Here is a 10,000-nt window from a genome sequence, read left to right as displayed (position 1 = left end):
TTGAGTTCAAGATCCTACGAAGGGGAGTACATCTCAGAAAAAGTGGAAACTTGGGTAATCGAAGTTACCAAGCTAGCTGAATTTGCATTATCACAGCCCCAAGCGTGCCATGCTGCCTAAACGCTTGGATTGAAACATCGCTGGACGTACTTCCTTCGGACGCTACCAGACATTCAAGATCTTCTAGAGCCACTGGAGAAAGCGATCATTACAAAACAGGCATGCAATGAAAACGATCGTAACATCATATCGCTTCCACCGCGTCATGGAGATCTTGGTATAACCAACCCGTGTACTGAAGCTTGCCTTGAGTACTCATCTTCAATCAAGGTAACTGCCCCTCTTGTTGAAAAGATTGTTTCACAATCACACGAACTACCAGAAGAAAATGATGTAAGATCAGCCAAGCAAGAAGCTCGTAGTGATAGAGAGGCCAAAGATAAGCTGAGAAATGTCAAAGACACTCTGCCCAAAAAATCATCTAGAACTTTTGGTTTGGCTGCTTAGAAAGGGGCTTCCACATGGTTAACTGTGATCCGACTTAGGGAAATGGGCTTCAACCTTAATAACAGAGAGTGCATGGACGCTCTACGATTACGCTATAACTGGCCTTTGTAAGTACCCTCCTGATCTAATTCTTTGATACAGGTATCAAGGTCTATTTGTATGTCTGATATTTCAGTCAGTTTACCTCTCTTGAATGTTGCTTTGGCACATTTGTCTAATCCAAATTCCATTTTGATGTTATTGGTGAATTTCTTTACTATGCTTAGTAAGCGCGTTTGTTGGTTATCATCTTTGGCATCGGTCTGGCATCGGGTGACCGCAGTGACTGTGGCAACTACCGCGGAATATCCCTCCTCAGTGTGGTAGGCAAGATATTTGCTAATATCGTAACTGCAGCGCCTTAAACGTCTAGCAGATCTAGTGTACCCCGAATCGCAGTCAGGCTACAGGGACGGCAGAGGCACGATTGATGGCATCTTCATCTTTCGTCAAATGATGGAAAAATGCAGAGAACAGCGGCAAAGCTTGCACATCGCCTTCATTGACTTCACCAAAGCCTTTAATTGCGTAAATCGAGAGCTCCTATTCAAGATCTTGGGAAAGCTTGGATGCCCTGCCAATTTTGTCCAAGTTATCAGGACGCTTTACTCTGAAGTGCATGCTTGACTGTGTATTGATGGAGAACTTTCTAATCCCATTGAGTACAACAGTGGTGTCAAGCAAGGGTGTAAGCTAGCCCCTACCCTGTTTGGGATGTATGCCGCCGTTATGTTCTACCTTGTTTTCAAGGACATAAATCCCTGTTATAGTATCTAGGTTCGTTTCAGATACGACGTCGACTCATTTGATCTCAGGCGTTTGAAATCAAAGACAAAGATATTCACGAAATACATACGAGAAACCCAGTATGCAGACGATATTACCATATTTACCAACGATGGCACTGCGCTACAGTGTCTGTTATCCGCATACAGCAACCTGTCACTGAAAATGGGTCTCACGATCAACATCAAGAAAACAGAAACCATGAGTGTCGGTGAACAGCTGGATTTCTATATTGATGGGCACAAATTGAAGAGAGTAGACCGCTTCAAATATCTCGGTAGCTATGTCACCAAGGACTGCAAGCTAGATGATGAGATAACAGCAAGGACTCAGGCTGCATCATGTGCGATGGGGAGGCTCAGAGATAAGGTTTTTGACTGTAGAGATCTGACAGTAGAGACGAAACAATACAATCAGTGCATCATTCCACTAATGATGTATGGAAGTGAAACCTAGACCCTATATCGTCATCACATCAAGCTTCTAAGAACCATCCAGCAGCGGTACCTGAGATCAATTCTTAAGATCAAGTGGGATCACTTTATCACGAACGATGAGGTACTGGATCATGCAAAGTCTACGGATATTGAGATCATTCTCCTTAGGAACAGATTGCGTTGGATGGGTCACGTTGCACGTATGCCAGATGTGCGGCCCGTGAAGGCACTTCTCTATGGAGTATTAGAAGAGGGTTCAAGGAGAGTCGGGCGCCCCCTTCTTAGATATAAGGACACCCTGAAAGACATCCTCAAGCACGGAGCTGCTCTCGGAACACGGAGAGAAATCGTAACAGATCGGCTAGCCTGGCGGAGACTCACATCTGACATCTGTGATAAAATAGAAATTGAGAGACGGAACAGGAATATAGAGAGGAGGGCCAAGCGTCACGATAGTGATAGGAGCAGCTAGTAATCTGGAATCCTCCCTGGGACTGAACTTAGTTTTCACTACAAGAATCTTGTATTCATCTTTAATTTTTGTGTATTACTCGCATCGAAAATCGCATCGGGTCATAGGCGTATATATATATTTAAGTCATTCATAAAGAAGAGGTGGTTGATTTTGCGACCTTGGGATTCATACCCGCAAGTACTTTCATTGAATAATGAGCTCAGTGGTGAGAGAGTGAGACAGAAGAGTAGCGGTGATAGGGAGTCACCTCGGAAGATGCCGCTTTTGAATCTTGATGTTATTGTTCCTTCGGCGTGATTGAGGTGGGAACGCATGTTTTATGAGTCAAATGAGTCAATGAGTCAATGAGTCAATGAGTCATGAGTCATGAGTCAATGAGACTCACAGTCAATATAGCAATAATTTGTTGATTAAGCCTAAGCCCTCGTTTCAGTGATTAGGCCTAAGCACTCATAAAGAAGAGGTGGTTGATTTTGCGACCTTGGGATTCATACCCGCAAGTACTTTCATTGAATAATGAGCTCAGTGGTGAGAGAGTGAGACAGAAGAGTAGCGGTGATAGGGAGTCACCTCGGAAGATGCCGCTTTTGAATCTTGATGTTATTGTTCCTTCGGCGTGATTGAGGTGGGAACGCATGTTTTATGAGTCAAATGAGTCAATGAGTCAATGAGTCATGAGTCATGAGTCAATGAGACTCACAGTCAATATAGCAATAATTTGTTGATTAAGCCTAAGCCCTCGTTTCAGTGATTAGGCCTAAGCACTCTGAAATTTTAGCTTTCATTTTATGGTTTAATTAACTACACTAACTCGTTGACTCATTGACTCATGACTCATTGACTCATTGACTCATAAATACTTAACACTCGATTGAGGTGCAGAGTAATCTTCCAAGTTCTCATATTTTGTTTGATGAAGTTGACAATCACAGGGCAGATCTTGTAAATTTGCAGACACTTTGTAATCCATATGTGTGGAACACTGTCAAGAGCTTTTTTTATAGTTTATCCAGGCTGTCGATAAGATTCTTTTTCTTGGTCTTACATTCCCGCAATATCATCTTGTTTATTAATAGCTGATCTTTACATGCCTAGTTTCCTTTCTTACACCCTTTTTGTTCTGTTGGTAAAAGCTGGTGTTCAGTTAAGAATGTATAATTATGTTCTTTCTGCAATAATGGAAGTGAGGACTAGTCTTGAACATCGTTGGAAGAGAAGTAATAGGCCTGTAGTTTTTTGGGTTTGTTGTCTCTTTTGTTTTCGGTAGTAAATACGTGAGACCTTCTGTAAGCCATTCAGGTGTTTCTTCTGGGTTCTCAATGATGTTTTAATAGGACAATCTGGAAAAGGTTTCATGAGAAACCTTGTCAAGGCAAACGCGTCATCTCCAGTTAATGCGTATGGAATTTTCTTTGACCTGCCGGGTAAAGCCTTTGAACCTGGCATTTGCAATGGATTTCAGCTGGAATGGAGGGCCCTTTCCATTCAACCCAAATTCCGGTAATTTCGGTTGGTACATAAAATGGAATGGACCATTTCGGTTAGGTCCGGCCGGAATATTCGGGACCAGCTTTGAAGGTGGCCCACTTTGACCGGTCGGACGGAAATTTCCCTTTTCATTTGACAAATTTGTTGTACCCAGTACCGCTCTTCTGTACCCTGCTTTCAAAGAAAAAATGGCGTAATGCAGTGATTCAATCTACGAGTGCTTCATCTGTGGAAATTACGGAGCCCTGTTAGTGCCACCTGCGTGTGTGTATACTTTTTATTTTTTCCGGCGAGATTTTTTTTACTTTAGGCGTGACTCTTGTTTTTATTTGTGTCAGTGGCGCGACTTTTTTTATTTGGCGCGACTTCTCTTAATTTGGCACGACTTTTTCTACTTGGCGCGACTTTTTTATCTGGTGTGTCTTTTATGCCGGCGCCTGGGTATGGCCCTTATTTATTCCTTGTTATAGTGTAATGAATATTGTAAGTAATAATCCTATAAACCCTTGTATACCCCTACATACCCTTGGATACCTCTGTATACCCTCAAGAGAGGGTGAGGTGAGAGAACGGATCCCCATGCTCCATCATAGTTTTTTAAATTTTATTTTTAATTTAAGTTCTCGTTCCCAATGCCGCGCTTAACTAAAGCTTCCTTACGTTATTACAACTGGCAAATCAGGTGCCTGTGTAAGGAAGGGATCTGCTCGCTTACCACATCCTCTTCATACCCTTGTCAACACTTGTATACCCTTGTATACTCCTATACTGCCTATATACCTTTGTAGACTCTGTATACCCTTGTATACCTTGGTATACTCGCATAAACCCTTGTATACTTCTGTGTACCCTTGTATACCTTTAAGTGCTTTTCTGGACATAAGTGCCTGTATAAATTTAAAAAGCGTTTGTAAGTGTGTCCGTATATTTCAAGCGTTTACAAGCGTTTGGATGCTTTCGTAGTTTTTTTATCAATAACGCTCGAAACGTTAGCTTTCAACTTTCTCTATGGTGGTCAATATGAGATATCAAAGCACTTGACAATGGTGGAAAGTAGTGAAACTACTTCCTGGGGCGTAACGAAGTCAAGCTGTCAATTATATCGTAGAGGAGAACGAGATCTTAAGTGGAATGGCACTTGCCAACTACATAAATCACGCTTTTTCGGGGTATACTAAGGTATACAAGGGTATACAATGCAAGGGTATATAGAGTGATGAAATGGTATATGAAATGAATCATATATGAACTATGATTCATTTCATATACCATTTCATCATTGATTCATTCCTCACGGGACCATTAGAACCGACAAATGACCAGCTCCCAACGTCAGTGGCTTCATAGCTCAGTTGGTTAGAGCCTCGCACCGGGATCGCGAGGTCACGGGTTCAAACCCCGTTGAAGTCCTGAATTTTTCAGGCTTCTCTACGCAATTGCAAAAATTGCGCTAATAACTGCGAAGATCATAGCTTCACTTGGTATATAGAGTATACAAAGGTATATGGGCAGCATAGGAGTATACAAGGGGATACAAGTGTTTACAAGGGTATATATAGCGGTTTACAGGGGTAGTTAAGGGTATTAAGAGGATGAGATAAGCAAGCAGATCCTCCCCCCCACCCCCCCCCCCCCACACACACACACACACACAGTTGTAATGACGTAAATAAACTTTAGTTAAGCGCGGCATTGGGAACGAGAACTTAAACTAAAAATATATTTTTTAAAAAACTATGATGGGGCATGGGGATCCGTTCTCTCACCTCGTCCTCTCTTGAGGGTATATAGAGGTATACAAGGGTATGTAGGGGTATACAAGGGTTTATAAGATTATTACTTACAATATTCATTATAATATAATAAGGAATACATAAGGTCCTTACCCAGGCGCTGGCATAAAAGACACGCCAGATAAAAAAAAGTCGCGCCAAATAAAAAAAGTCGCGCCACTGACACAAAGAAAAACAAGAGTCACGCCTAAAGTAAAAAAGTCTCGCCAGAAAAAAATAAAAAGTATACACACACGTGGGTGGCACTAACAGGGCTCCGTACCATTGGGTCCAGCACTCAGCCAAAGACACTGGTAGTCAGGCCCAAACACAGCCAGAAGCACTTTGTTGTTGTTGCCTTTGTAGTAAGAGAAATGTGAGCCCGAATTTGGGATTCGCTTTCCCTCCATGGCTCCCAGCCCGTATGGGAAATTCCATCTAGCTTTGAATTTCTCTAACACCAATACCTTTCCACTCCTCTTCCGTCTTTGGCGTGAAAAAACTCGGGTCCCACTGTTTTGTATATTGCTTTGTAGGTCTTGCTAAAATTGCGTCCATAACTGCGAGGATCATAGCTTTACTTGATTTCATATCTGCAGTTCAGTGTATGATTCATTTCATATATCATTTCGTTCATTACTGGAAAAAAATTATTTGTCGCGAAATCCGAAAGGAATATTGGAGGGAAAGAAAACTCTCGCCGCTTGCGAAGAACCTCAATGAGACAGCGAGTCGTTCCTCTGGCTTTACGGTTGATCTTACGGTATTTATTGGGAAGGCTACTCGTTTCTTACGATAAGCTAGAAAACCAGAATACATAAAGCAGCAACCGTTCGTTTGCGCTGACGGACGTGATCGGCCGCCATTTTGTCCGTATGAAAACAACTCGTCGTTGACCAATCAGATTAAGGACAGTGCCACCTATTGTTATTGCGCATACGTTCTGCGCAACACGCAATCATTTTGTCACGGGCAGTCACGCGCTGACTTTCATAGAAATTTCTTGGAAGATTAATTCGGAACAGTTATCTCTAAGACAAATTGAAAAAAGCTAGAAGCAATGATCGATCAGAGGATTCGGAGCGGGAGAACGACAACGGCACAGAAGAAATTATTTCAATGGAGCCATCTTTATTAAGTCCACCGTGACTCAACAATGATACAGGGTTATTTATCACCGAAATTAAGAAAAACCAAATGTAGTCAATTCTTCGAAGAAAACCACACAGGATCTGGGATCAATACTTTCAGTGCAATTAATATTATTGTTCAAAATTTACCACGAAGCACGATGCAAGCATTTATTGTTTTTGTTCTGTACAATCAGCTGTCGCCAAGAACGGCCAAAATTGGAAAAAAAGATCGAGGGGCGTCCTATAACGGACGTAAGTACTGAACAAAAATTAGTAAACTAATTTTAATGAGCTTTAGAAGGCCTAGAAAGGAAAGCAAGCTCACCACAAGAAACGATTGACAAATGCAAGTGGCTAGATGATCACTTCCATTCCGCGCCGCACGGGTTGGATTCCACTGCAGTGTACAACACAAATCACGTAGATTTCTCACTACAAATATTCTTACAACGTTACTCTAGATAATCACTTAAGAGCCACTTCCAAAAAAAGGACCAATCTTTCCAAAGAATCAAGGAAATGATATCCACTCAAAACTTGAGGTGAAAAAACTTTCTTCTTTGTGTACTTGTTGCCATAGTGAATATCCCAGAGTGCAACACAAAAACAGGTGCAAATTTCTTTATTCAACGATGAGAGAAGTAGCAAAATTGCAAAAAAAAAAAATGAATCCACAAAACGCTGAAAAAACCAATTTAACTTTTAAAATCGCGCTGTGACCCCTATTTTTTATTATATGAAATAAAAGTTTGAGGCCCATTGAAGTCGGGATTAATTTTTGGGGCCGTGAAAAATTGATAAAGGGCGCTTTTTAGCATTTCAATAGGAGGGTTGTGAGGCTCAAAAATGGCTCTTTCTTAACGTTTAATTTTTTCTTTTATTAAAAACACGTTTATAGAATCATCCGGTTGCAATTTAAAAATGTTGACCGTATTACCTCACCTTTAAGCTTACTGTTTGCTAACCCGTTTCTGACAAGTTGCTAACTGGTTTACTAACCAGAAGTGAGCCGGTCGCCTAATACGGAGGCAGCAATAGAAGTCTATGGTCGATTTTACTGTCGTTTCTTGTAATCTTTTTATATTCATTGTATTTGTAAGGACTATTATTAACGGGCCTTTTACTTTACATTTTAGGTTAAAATGTAATTTATTTAAATGCGATTCTGTTCCTACGTATTTGACGTCTTTGGTCAACGGAACAGTCTCTATTTCAGGAACACATGGCATCGAAGGCAATGTAAAATGCCGTGCTTCTTTGGTGTGAATTAGGTATTGGACGGAAAATATACTTCTTTGTGATGTAGGCGTGTAGAGCGAAGAGTTGGGGGGTTGTGTTTCGTTCGAAACTTAAGTTGTTATCTTTGCTTTGTAATATGCCCGTGTTAGAGGATGTTATTAGGTATTCTTGCTCACCGGCTATTTTTGCAATTATTACGTATTGTTGTCAAAAGCACAGCAACTATATGTTGGTCATCTCATTAAACTTTGATTGACGCAGTAGATATAACTTTTCGTACCATATGTCAATCATCACATGACGGAAGATCTTATAAACTCCAATGCACCAAAACAATTATTAAGTAATAAAAAATACGTCATTTCTCTGATGACAGTACTTATTTTAAAAAAACTTTTTACTTTAGCAACCGAAATTCCTTTCCTTTGTTTCTCCGAAATGAAAATCAACGCTTTAATTCACCTCTTAATTCTTTTCAAAAGCTTATTGGCCATTTCTTGTGAACTTTTCCGAACCGCAACATGTTTTTTAATGAAATGTGTACCACTTTAATCAAGCATTTTGTATCTTAAAATTGTCCAACTTTCCTGATGATCCTGATCCGAAAAAGTTGATTGACTGCTTTAAAGCAAGTAAAGACTACACGTGAAAGGCGATTATATTCTGCCAAGTGTAGCAGGGATAGCACCGTTAATTAACAATGAATCCTAACAAAACGAGAGGAATCTACGAAAACTTTACGAATAAAAATTCGGCTTCCTTTTGCTGGGAAGAGTCGGACGTACCTTGGGACTCAAATCAGCCGATATTTGCATGGATTATAGTGGTCATCGGAATGATTCTACAACCCATCATCGTGCTGTTGAACGTAACAGTGATAATAGTCGTGAAACGGAGGAAAGAATTGCAACAGAACTCTTACATTTTGCTGTCTAGTATGGCAATTGCCGATCTTCTGACAGCTGTTGTGATGTTCCCAATTTTGGTGATCGCAGCCTTACTTATTTCCAGAAAATTTTCATTGGGTCTAGTCTGCGTCCTACAAGCAATAAGTACTAACTTAATGGCATGTATGCTGTTTTCCTCTCTCTACCACTTGGCGATTGTTGCCTGGGATAGGTACGTGGCTGTAAGAAAATGGAACGACTATAAAGTAATTGTGACAAAACGTCGCCTCAAATGGCTGGCAAAAGTCTGTTGGACATTAGCGGTTGTCACAACAATTCCAGGAACTATAATGGATCTGAAGGCAATAAAACCACTAGTCGTTTACCCCTTGATTATTTACAGAATTGTCATTGTCTTTACCACATTCACTGCCATCACATATTGCTACGTTTTGATATACTTGACACTGCGCAAGCGAACGACCGCTCCTACAAGTCAAGTGACTGCTCTTGTTCAAGCAAAACTCCAAGCCAGGGTTGCCAAGACGACTGCCTTGATAACCATGTCACTGTTTGCATCGATGATCTTACCTGTTGTTGTGAGCAGTATTCGACAGATTTTTCCAGCTTTCCGAGCAATATTGAGATTGAAAATGATAGGAATAGCGTTCCAGTTAAATTCGTTGTTTAATCCGCTTGTTTATTGTTACAGGGATCGTCGCTTCAGGAAAGCAGTGCTACAAGTAGAATTACTGGGAATTAAAAATCCTCGACTAATTTACCCTGAATCTTCGCTTTACCGGCAGAAAAATGTAGAACAAAGCCGAGCGAAACCCAGGGAAAACCAGTTTCGATCGCTCAGAAAATCGTCATCATGGTGCCTATCTGCTGGCCAAGTTCGCAAAGAAACGTTGAAAAGATCGACATCATGTCCAGCTTTCTAAGTTCAGGCATTCTCCAAAAGTGTTTTCGCAAAGTTGTTTTCAATGCTGTTGTGTTTTTTATCGTGATATTGGATTCGATCCCTTGACGTCCGAATATAATTGACTTGCAAGTTCCCGTTCGACTATGGCTTTATTATAAACCGTTTGCAGTAAAGACAGATAACAACATGACATCAACACGAACAAACGAGCAAACGAGAACGTTGCGTGACTACGTGACGATCATCGTCCTTTATTTCTCAAGAGGTAAACATCACAATGCTGTTTTAAAGTTTGAAGCTCAGCGAGTCTTC

General features: G+C 40.8%; 1 non-coding gene across 1 annotated transcript; it reads left to right on the top strand.

The window, feature by feature from the left end:
* The first annotated feature begins 5,069 nt into the window (after nt 1-5,069).
* Nucleotides 5,070-5,142, top strand: Trnap-ggg (transfer RNA proline (anticodon GGG)). The gene has a single exon. It is a non-coding gene; the product is annotated as a tRNA-Pro (tRNA).
* Nucleotides 5,143-10,000: the final 4,858 nt, after the last annotated feature.

The sequence above is a fragment of the Montipora capricornis genome, chromosome 12 (genome assembly GCF_036669925.1).
Source record: "Montipora capricornis isolate CH-2021 chromosome 12, ASM3666992v2, whole genome shotgun sequence".
NCBI classification, from domain to species: Eukaryota; Metazoa; Cnidaria; class Anthozoa; order Scleractinia; family Acroporidae; genus Montipora; species Montipora capricornis.
This window is presented reverse-complemented; position numbering and strand designations above follow the sequence as displayed.